This window comes from Paralichthys olivaceus, chromosome 5 (genome assembly GCF_024713975.1).
Source record: "Paralichthys olivaceus isolate ysfri-2021 chromosome 5, ASM2471397v2, whole genome shotgun sequence".
NCBI lineage: Eukaryota > Metazoa > Chordata > Actinopteri > Pleuronectiformes > Paralichthyidae > Paralichthys > Paralichthys olivaceus.
Window position 1 is genome coordinate 14,987,472 of NC_091097.1, and position 10,231 is coordinate 14,997,702.

Here is a 10,231-nt window from a genome sequence, read left to right on the forward strand (position 1 = left end):
TTGATGTGCTTAGTTGCAGATTGTATTGTATTATTATGGGCCTCAAAGAAAGATGGGAAGAGATGACAGAGAGAGAGAGAGAGAGAGAGAGAGAGAGAAAGAGGGAGAGCAGCATGTTGTTGATAATCCTTCTCTTCCCTCCTCTGTATCTGTCATCTAGATACACAGAGTGCACTGCACTTTGCCAGACTCGACATTATTATACAGAACCTCTAATAGTAAATACACTTTATTTCATCTTTTGTACATGTGTATCCCTAACTCAGAGATGGACAGAAACAACAACAAAAACAGAATGATAGAAATGAAAAAGAGAGCCCGGGGAGAAATGACAGAGTGAAAGAGGGAGAAGGATAAAAGGGAGCCGGAGTACTTGCTGGCAGCGCGGTCCTGTTGTTATGTGGTCAGTCCATTCCCTGATGTCTGAGTGTTGCCATATAAAGAGGCTGTCAGAACAAGTCAGCTTCCGCCAGAGCAACTTAGGGACCTATATAAATAACCCACTGACTCTCTGACTCTCTGCTGTGTTGCATTGTGACAGCCGTGATTACTGACATACTCAATAAGAACTGCATAATTACAGGGCACTGACTCTTGTAATGTATGGCAACTTCTGATTAGCACAAGTTCAGTCAGATGCACTCATTTGTCAGTTTATTAGGAACATGTACAATAAATCCTCCTCCAGTCTTCAATGTCCTGCTTTTCTTTTAAACATGTTAAACATGTGTTGATTGAAGTGTATGATCATTTGAGTGCAAATTGATTTCATTATGCATCCCTCATTGTTTTGAATGGGTTGGACAAATGAATAGAAACACCTGTAAGTGTGGAGTTACTAGCTGGGGATTCAGAAGCACAAAATATCATCTGTACTTGGACTATTATTGGCCAAATCCAATTACAGTCAAATATAATCATGATTGAAAAGATGTTGATACATTTTTGAACCTAACCGTGACAGTTGTGAATGAATCAATTTGGTAAAGGTGTGAGCCAAAAAAACAAAACTATGAGCTAAAAGGTACTAAAAGGTGTGTAGGTGTGTGGGTTCATCACTAAAAGCAACCTCTTTTACATTTCATGTAGTAACTTGATCCAACATGAATATAAAAATATTGATTAAAGCTGCTTTTCGACAGCCTAGAAGTGCTTCTGATGGCCGGTATAGCTCCAGATATTTAATATATATCAGATACTGGGTCAACAGAGACATCACCAACTTAACTCTTGAAATAAAGTCAAGAAAATCTATCTAAGAATCTAAAATGCTGACGAAACTCTGTTGTGAGTCTTGGTTGAAGCGAAAAGGTTTTGCTCCAAATTCCTGCTTTGGGTGAGGGCTACTTTGATTGACAGGTGTCTCAATCATAGCGCCACTTTAGAGAAATGGCGTCCTCTTGCTAACCAGTTATATGACATATGCGTGTGTGCGTGGACATGAATGTTGTGTTGTGGGGTTCAGGGTACAGTGTTTGTCAGGGCCAATTAAAGATAAACACCCAGGGGCCCCATGCTGGTTTGAATCTGTGCTTGGGACCTTGCAGCCCTGACAGATCTTGAAGTGTTGCATGTTCTGTAAATTATTCACACCACAGGGAGGCGAGTGCGTCACTTTGAGCAGCGTCAGCATCAACTGTGTTATCGGTGGTGAATTTTTTCATTGTCTTTGTTGAACGCACACTGTTCAAAGAATACAGCCATACAACCCATCTTTTACCAAGGTTTTATGAAGATTAAGGACCGATGACCTCGGTATGAAATGAAAAACAGAATATTCAGATGAAAGCACTGAAAAGTAAAACAAAGAGACGGTCTTGGCCCACTGCAGCATATTCCTGTAATTACTTTTTTCACAGGTTTCTCACATTTTGATTGACTTGTTCTCGCATATCACCTGTGATTACTTCCTACTGAGGGGTCAGACTTTGTTAACCTCTTATGCAATCTGCACAAAAGAAGATAATTTAAGCCTTTATTCTCTGATATTATCAACCTCATTGACTCTGTGTGTATGTGAGAGCATAAAACAGAGCAAAAGAGAGAGGACAGATGTCGAGATGAGATTCAAAGTGTTTTTCACTTCAGATGCTACAAAAAGAGCTGGTGGTAAACAAATCCCTATTAGCTGCACAGATTCTCATGTGTGTCATGCGTTCCCTCGGGCTTGTACTCCTAATTGCCTGGAGGGCCCGAGGACAGACTGGTGAGCAGCGGAGCTTTGTGTTTAGCTACATTTAAATGTGTGGTGTGATCGGTGCACTCTGTTGCCACTGAGGGAATTGGGCTGGAAAAGTGTCTCTTTTTGTGCTTATTATATTTACGACGCCTAAAGGAGATGCACTTGACTGTGAAAGAGTTTACATTAGACTTTAATGCACACATACTGTACCACACATATTATTGATTGAACCTAAACATAAATAGAAGGGCGTTCTAGTTCATACCTCCGCCAAGGCTAATGCCCTATCTCGCTTTCAGAAGATTTTACACAACGATTTCTGGGAAAAATAAGGCAAGTTAGCTACTTTTTCCATTATGGCACTCAAAACTTGCTCATTTGAAATATTAGTCAAAGTCAAAAAAAGTCCTTGAGAGCTGACAGATATCTCATATGAGCATGTTGTGAGTGCCATTATGACTAGCTTTGCCTTTCATTTCCTCAAAATTTCTACAGTGAAATCTGAAATTTCACACACTGACAGTGAAAGTCACAATGAACAAGAATGATCTGTGTCATCTCTCAAGGATTTTCTCATAATAATCTTTAAAATCAAGTTTTGAGTGCCATAATGACAAAGTAGCCAACTTTGCCTTTACATTTCTCAAATATTCTATAGTAAAATCTTTTAAAACTTGACAGGCAGACAGTGAGTCACCAATACAAGAGTAAGGTGAAATATCTTTGTCACCTCTCAAGGATCATTTTTTAATAATATTTTATATGAGCAGGTTTCAGTGCTGTAATGAAAAAATAACTAGATTTTTCATAATCAATATATATATTATTCCATTTCTCTATATTTGTTATTTTTTCTTGCGTTGAAATCATATCAAATGTCCATAATAAGTTTGTATCTAGCCTACACAGTGCTGCATCATCACACCTCGTCCCTCACACTTTAACTTGTTCACTACAAAAATATGAAAGTATGTGAGAGCTACATTTCTTGTTGCATCAAATGTAAAGGTTGTGTTGAAGTGGCCCTCGGTTGAGTTATTCCTTTGCTTTTTCATTTCTTTAAGTGAAGGCTTTGAGTTTGAAAAGTGCTCCTCCAGCTCTGCAACCTCACTCCTGCCTCATTTCTTATCAAAAGCACATGTCCATTCACCACCTTTATTGGCTGTAGCAAAATGAAGTGGAATATGATAAATCCATAAAATAATCAGATTAATTCTAAAAGGCCATTTGCATTGACGCAAGTTTCCCCCATATGCATACTGAAATACATTCTCCAGCTATTTGCTACAGCTTCTATTCATTAATATGAAAATGGCTTTGCAGAATATGGAAACTGGGAATCTAAAGTGTGTGCCTTAAAACCGAATATGAGATTAACAAGCTGAATATTATTGGACTTGTTTCTGGGCATTGCAGTGATTATTTTCATATGACAAGATAATATACATTCATAGTAAGAACAAAGCTCGGGCAGCTAATAAAACATTAATATTAGCTTATACGAGAGTATTTTGCTTACACAGAGCCACTTATGGTATTCAAATCAAGGAAATGTCATTTGGATAAATTCTCTCTGCCATTTACACGGCATGTATTGTCCTATTTTAATAAAGAAATACACTGTAATTCGCTTATCGACTTCTCTCAGTGGCCCTGTCTGATTTGGCACATATTGTTCATGTGTTCTTTCCTCTGTGTGTTTTTATACTGGATGAATAAATCAGCAAAAGGAGTGTAATGTTAAAAATGAAGGGTGTCTTTATATCCTCAGGTTGTATAAAGAATATTTTCTTGACATCAAAAACCATTTGAGATCAGATACGTCAGACGTTTTACAGATGAACTGGACTTGATCGGATGTTACAGTTTGACAGGATCTCTCGTTGTATTGAAGTTTACGTTCAGTGGCTGATTCACACCCTCAGAGAGAAGCTGGCTGTATGATATCACCCAAAACAAAAACACAGCACATAACTCTGACTGCTCGAGAGTAGACAGTGAAATATGCCCCGAAACTTGTTTGGATCCAAAGAAAAAAATGCTCCCGAAGATACTGTTTCAACTCGCATTGGAACTAATGAATATTTCATAGCCAACGCAATTTCTGCTGAATAGAGGCACTAATGAGGAACAATTGAAATCAAAGCCTTCCAACAGACAACAGACACAACACAAAATGTAGAGCTTCTTTTTTTTGCGTCAAACTCCCGAGTGGCTTCCTCTGCAGCCTCAGTGAGGGAACAGAGACAAGCTCATCCTCTGCACAACAGTTTTCTGTGGATTCTGTGGTGGTCTTCATGTAGCATACAGTACACACTGTTTAAACAGACTTTATTAACCTTTTTTTTTTTTTAAATGTTGTATTTGGTTTATGAGTATAGAGCCTCTGCAAAACTCTGATTGTGCTCATACCCCCTACTCTTATAATTTACAATAATAACAGCAACTCAACATTAGAACAGTTTGGATAAATGAAAGAAGTCAATCTCTTTATCCATCCATCCATCCATCCATCCATCCATCCATCCATCCATCCATCCTTTGCTGGTTACAAGCGGGGTTTGGAGTCAATGCCTTATATTGAGGGCTAATTTACGTTTTTTCCAGTAAAAAAGAAATATATTTCTTCATCAGGATTGCATTGAGGTGATCAGAAAATAAATACCCAATACATTTATATGAAACAATTATTTAGAACATGGGAATAAACATTTATTTTTTGCATTAAAGTTTCTCAGCATTGAAGACCTCAGTGGACAAATGATGCTTTGCCCTTTACATCAATTTCTGAAATGTGATTGGATATTGAGTGTGATTTATACAAAAGCTCCAAATCGATTTTTGCTCAAGCAAATGCTAAAGGTTAAGCTGTCTAACACTGTCACAAGATCCTTGATGTTAAAGGAAAATTTAGCCCAGAGAGCTCCATGGCACGGAGACAAAACACATCTGTGGTTCAGAGGGAGGGGGGACAGGGCCACAGACAGAGAGGCGGCGAGAGGCATCTGTCCTCCATGGTGTAAATGTCAGGTACCAGGGATGGATTTCCTGTTATGAAGGCCATTACTGAATCACTTTCACTTCCTGGCAGCTGTCCTCTACAGGAGCATTTGAAAGTAAATGCTCATGTGCCGCCCGTCTCTAGACCCACACTGCAAGGCTTATTTACTCCGATCTCCAATATTCTTCCCCAGACAGGTACTGTATAAATAATGAGACTGTGTTGTGTGAGATGAAGGTATTATGTGGATGTGTGGGCTTCAGGGAGATATGAAATGAAAGTATTGAATGCCAGATATTTGATTGAGCGATGGCCTAAGGGAATTCTCATTCCTTTCATTTTTATGTATAAGAAAAATAAATATACAGTGACACATTGGTGCAGTCGCTGTCATTGTCTTTGACACAGAGCTGATTACTTTCAGTATAATACTTAGATTTAAATACGGGATGAAAAACTGTTCAAGGAAACTCAATTTCCTTTCGGTGAAAGTGAACTTGGCAGACAGTTCGTTTCACCTGTTCTTCACAGCAATATGAATGCCAATCAATCTTCTTGTAACCCATCTATAATCCATCATACTTTGTGTTATGTCAAATAAAAGGTCCAGAGTCTAATTGAGGTCTGTAAGTGGAGGTGGATGAAACACGTGGACCAGTTCTTTCACGTTCCAGAGGGAAGTTGTTTGTTTCAACTGAAGTGACCATAACACAAAATTAAAAGCACTAATCACTGCACAGACATTCACAGCAACAAATTACCATCAAATGTGTTGTGTGGGAGGAACTGCGACCACTGCGGGAGGTTTAACAAGGCTCTGTTGGTTTGTTCTACTTCAGACATGACGAATGTCCCCTTGCTGCAAATCTAAACGTGATAAAACATAGCATATGTACCAAAATAGGACATCTGCTTGCTCTTCTCCTGCACTGAAACTGTGAATATTCAATCTGATGGTCATGGGCAACAGGGGAGTGAGTAATGTGTGGACCATATGATGCACCTGAGTGTGAGAGAAAATGGCGCAATCTGGGGATAATTGAGTCATCGCTGAGAGCTGTGTGGGGAATGGCGTGTTAACATCAAAGTCTGTTGTGTGCAGGCAAAGCAAAACCATAGCTACCTTTGAAAGCATTCTGCCTTCGACGTCATACAAATCTGTTAAGACAGGACAGTGACTTTGAAACCAGAGTTTAGAGTTATAATGAATTCTGGATGAAGATTGTACCTCTGAAGACAAAAAAAAAAATCTGCGGCAGAAATAAAAAAGTGCCATGATATGTGAAGAGATGATGCAAAGCTGGCAAAAAAAAAAAATGCTTTTGAAGCAACTGCTGTATGGATGTAAACCACATCTTAGCCTGTCACCACAGACAATTTCTACTGTTAGTGGAAAAGTAAACATTCACCAAGTCCACAAAGTGTCCAAACTCCTGAAGTCTGCACAAAATGATAAAAAGTACATGTCATGGAAAAATATTGTCTATACACTATCTGGAATCTTTTGTTTGGTTTAGTCTATTTGATCATCTTCAGCAGGGTGGTTGTGTTTTTATTTTTTATTTTTTTGCATCTGCTGTTGTCACTGTTTTAATCACAGCTCTCGCTCCCGCTGCAAAGGCTCTGTGGGATGGTTACCGTGGGTGTTTGCTCTGTCCCTGAAATGTCACGTGTTCCCTCGAGGACAAGACGTAGGTTAAGTGGTCGCCCGAGAGATCTAACCACGAGAGAACAGAATACTTTGGAGGTTAAATTCTCAAGGTTGTAGAGTCTGACGGTGTCCTCTCTGAGTGCGGCTGTGCAGCCTATGAGCAGGTGTTTGTGCAATATTTAATTTAACTGCCCTCCCTTCTGTTTGCCTGAACTGAAACTGTAGTTAACATTCATATACATCTACGTGGAATAAACTGTTGGAGGAACAATTATATTGTGTACATAGGGATAACACTGTACACATAGACATGTACATCACCTGTGAAAAATCACACATGCTATTAGATTCTGTCAACTTCCATTTCTAGTTCACAGTATCAGATTCAGTTTGATTGCTCCAGAATATTATATATACATTCTAATATATGCATTTTCTTCTTCTTTTTTTTTTTTTAACCTTTGGCCTCCGGAGGAGGTGCGAGTACATTAAAGGAGGGAAGACGATACCTTATTTTCCTACAAATTGAACCACTGCCCCTGAAACTGTTTGAGCATGTCGCTGCTGATACAAGGTATGAAAGATGAGAGAAAGAGCAAAAATAAAGGGAAAGTAGCTGTCATGCTTGCTAATGTGTGAAAGAGAGATAGTAGAATGTACTGTTTGCACACAGTACACGTGTGCGTGTGTGTGAGTCTGCAGTGTGTCATGCAAGCATAAGTGAAGGTGTTTGTGGATATGGAGCAGAAACCGAGGAACACACACTGATTGCAGTGTGTCTCGGGGGGGATACCGAGATGGAGAAGGACTTACTGTGTTCCCATTTAATGCCTGTCTGACGGAGCCTTCATTTAGCCGCAGTGTTAAAGCTCCCTTGTGGGTGCCATGTGGTAAGGGCAACACAGTCCCTTTTTTACATGAGCTTCCCTCTATGTGGCTCTTTTTTTTTTATTCTGCCTCGTGTGGTTGACAGATGCACAGCGAGCTTTCACAAAGGCCTTTTCAGAAGAGCTTCCCGATACAGAACCTGAACGTAGAAACACCTGAACAATGAGCAGAAGAAATTCCATCAAGCCAGTCGGAGACGCTTCAAGAGAGGCAAATGAAATTAAATGGAACCATTACAATGCAAGTATATGCTACATTCAAACATGATATCTGAAAACCATGTTCATGTAGACGTTAGGCTGCAGATGTTTCATTCAAAGGATGCTTGTTTGTTTGATAGCATTTGAGTTTGAGTCCTGGTGTCAATTTTATGCTTTCTGTGGAATTCAATAACAGACATAACCTTGGCAGGCAATAGCTATATACCTCACTCGACTTCATGCACTCTCTGTAATATGCTGTTTCATTCCGACATTATTGAATGGAAAGGATTCATTTTTGCAATCACACAACATGTTTCACAGTTATATTTTCACTTTAGACACTTTTCAATGCTTTTTTCTAGTCATAGCCATTCAATCTGTTTACAGCCTGCATCACATCCAAAAAGTGGAGTTTGCTAGAGGGATATATAAGAAAGGAGCCACACATACCATCCATCGTTAGCGTTTTTAATTTGTTCTCTTTCACATCAGCCTCACTCTTTACTGTTCACGTGTCCAACACTTTGTCAGTGGGCAACCAACAGCAGCAAGTTCCGACTGCCACAACACATGCTATTTGAAAAAGGTTTTTAATGTGTTTCATACCTCCTGTAGCAAAACCTCACTCATCCCAATGGGGAGCGGTTGTGTGATTTTTTAGTAAGCTATGCTAAAATCCATTTTACATCCATCAAACCTTTAATATATTAAAAAAGTATAGATCTCTCGTTTCGGAAAAGTTTGCTCTTTTAATAGTGTCGTTTGAATTCCCTGTGTAACCACAAATCCCCTTATTATAACAACCATCAACCATTTCAACCTTTGAAGTGAACTTTTGAAATCCCATCTCCTAAGTTATTCTAAGTGTAAAAGCAGCCACAGAAGAGGTTGTCTGCAAACTCTGCAATATGATTCAGAAATTGCAGAAGATTGCACTATCCCACTACAGCTGCACTTGAGACTTTGAGCCGACAAGGAACTTGCTCGTTTCCCTGGGCTGGCAGAGAAAAAGGAAGAGACGCAGACGGTGAATACGTTTCTATCAGTGTGTCGTTGTCGAGTGCGGAGCTGGATGTCCTTTTGTCGCTGTTCCCACGAGATATGAAATGCCCTCCTCTGCCATTTGCTTCCTCTATACCTACAGGAAGACTTCTGTTGGTTCTATAATGTACTCAGCCAACTCAACTTGTTTCTCTCAAACACACTCTCAAATTTAAAATTTGTCAGTGCTTCCTTTTCCAACAGTTACACCTAATTTCTTCCTCTTTATTATTTATGTTTTAAAGCTGAATATGGGCTACCTGCAAACAGCTTTTGAAACCATTACATGGCTTTAAGAGGGACAGAGCACTTTGTAGGTACTGTAGATCAAGCTAGGGGCTCTGCTCTGTAGAAATGCCACAGTCCCTGTCTGAATTATGCTCCCAGCCGAGTGGAAAGGTCAAATTCCCAGTGAAGTCCCAGAGGAAGTCAGTGGAAGCCAGTGGAAGCCTTCCATGTCAATGGGAAGTCAAGCATTATGTGGGATTTGTCTCCGACCCTGATGTTTTCTCAGCTCTAACCTGCAGCTGGACTCAGAAGCTGCCCGGTATGGTGCTGATCATCTCCTCGGCAAAATATATTGAAATGGTCGGTGATGGTGCTGAAAAAAGATGCAATCATTGGGAGAAGATTAATATTAAGTCCAAATCAGTTGTTTGCTATGCTGCAGTAATTTATTCTTCCATGAGTAATTTTATTTAAGTACAACATATCACCACACCCATGATTTAAGCTTTCAGTAAAGGGACATTTGCTCTTAAAAAACAGTTTCAATGCAAATGGAAAACCACCACGGTAACTCTGGAGTCTCCCGCTGCCCTGCAACAACATCTCCATGCCACATACAGACACGTCCTCAAAATGTCCTTGTATACACACTGCTTCCTGGTTAGAGTACGTCCTGCTGCATTTACACTTTCTTTCAGAATACAGTGAAGGTTCTGCAACATTCAGATAAGGATTCTAATTTTGCGAGCCAGTGCACTTTGTGTCGACCACTAATGGCTAATGGAGTAAATAATTATAAAGCTAGCCTGCGATAAATCTGATTAGTTTCTCTCTCCTTTTCTCACTGCACTGAATTGGAGGCTGAGGGATACAGGTCTGTTTTTCTATAATTATACACACTGCAGCTTAATGCTAATCCATACACTATTTAGGGAATAATTCAGAGCACTGTCAACTAGGAGCAAAACCAATACCTTTGTTTGCAATCCTATATATTTCTCTTAAACTGTGACTTCTTTTAGAATGCACGGGATGTT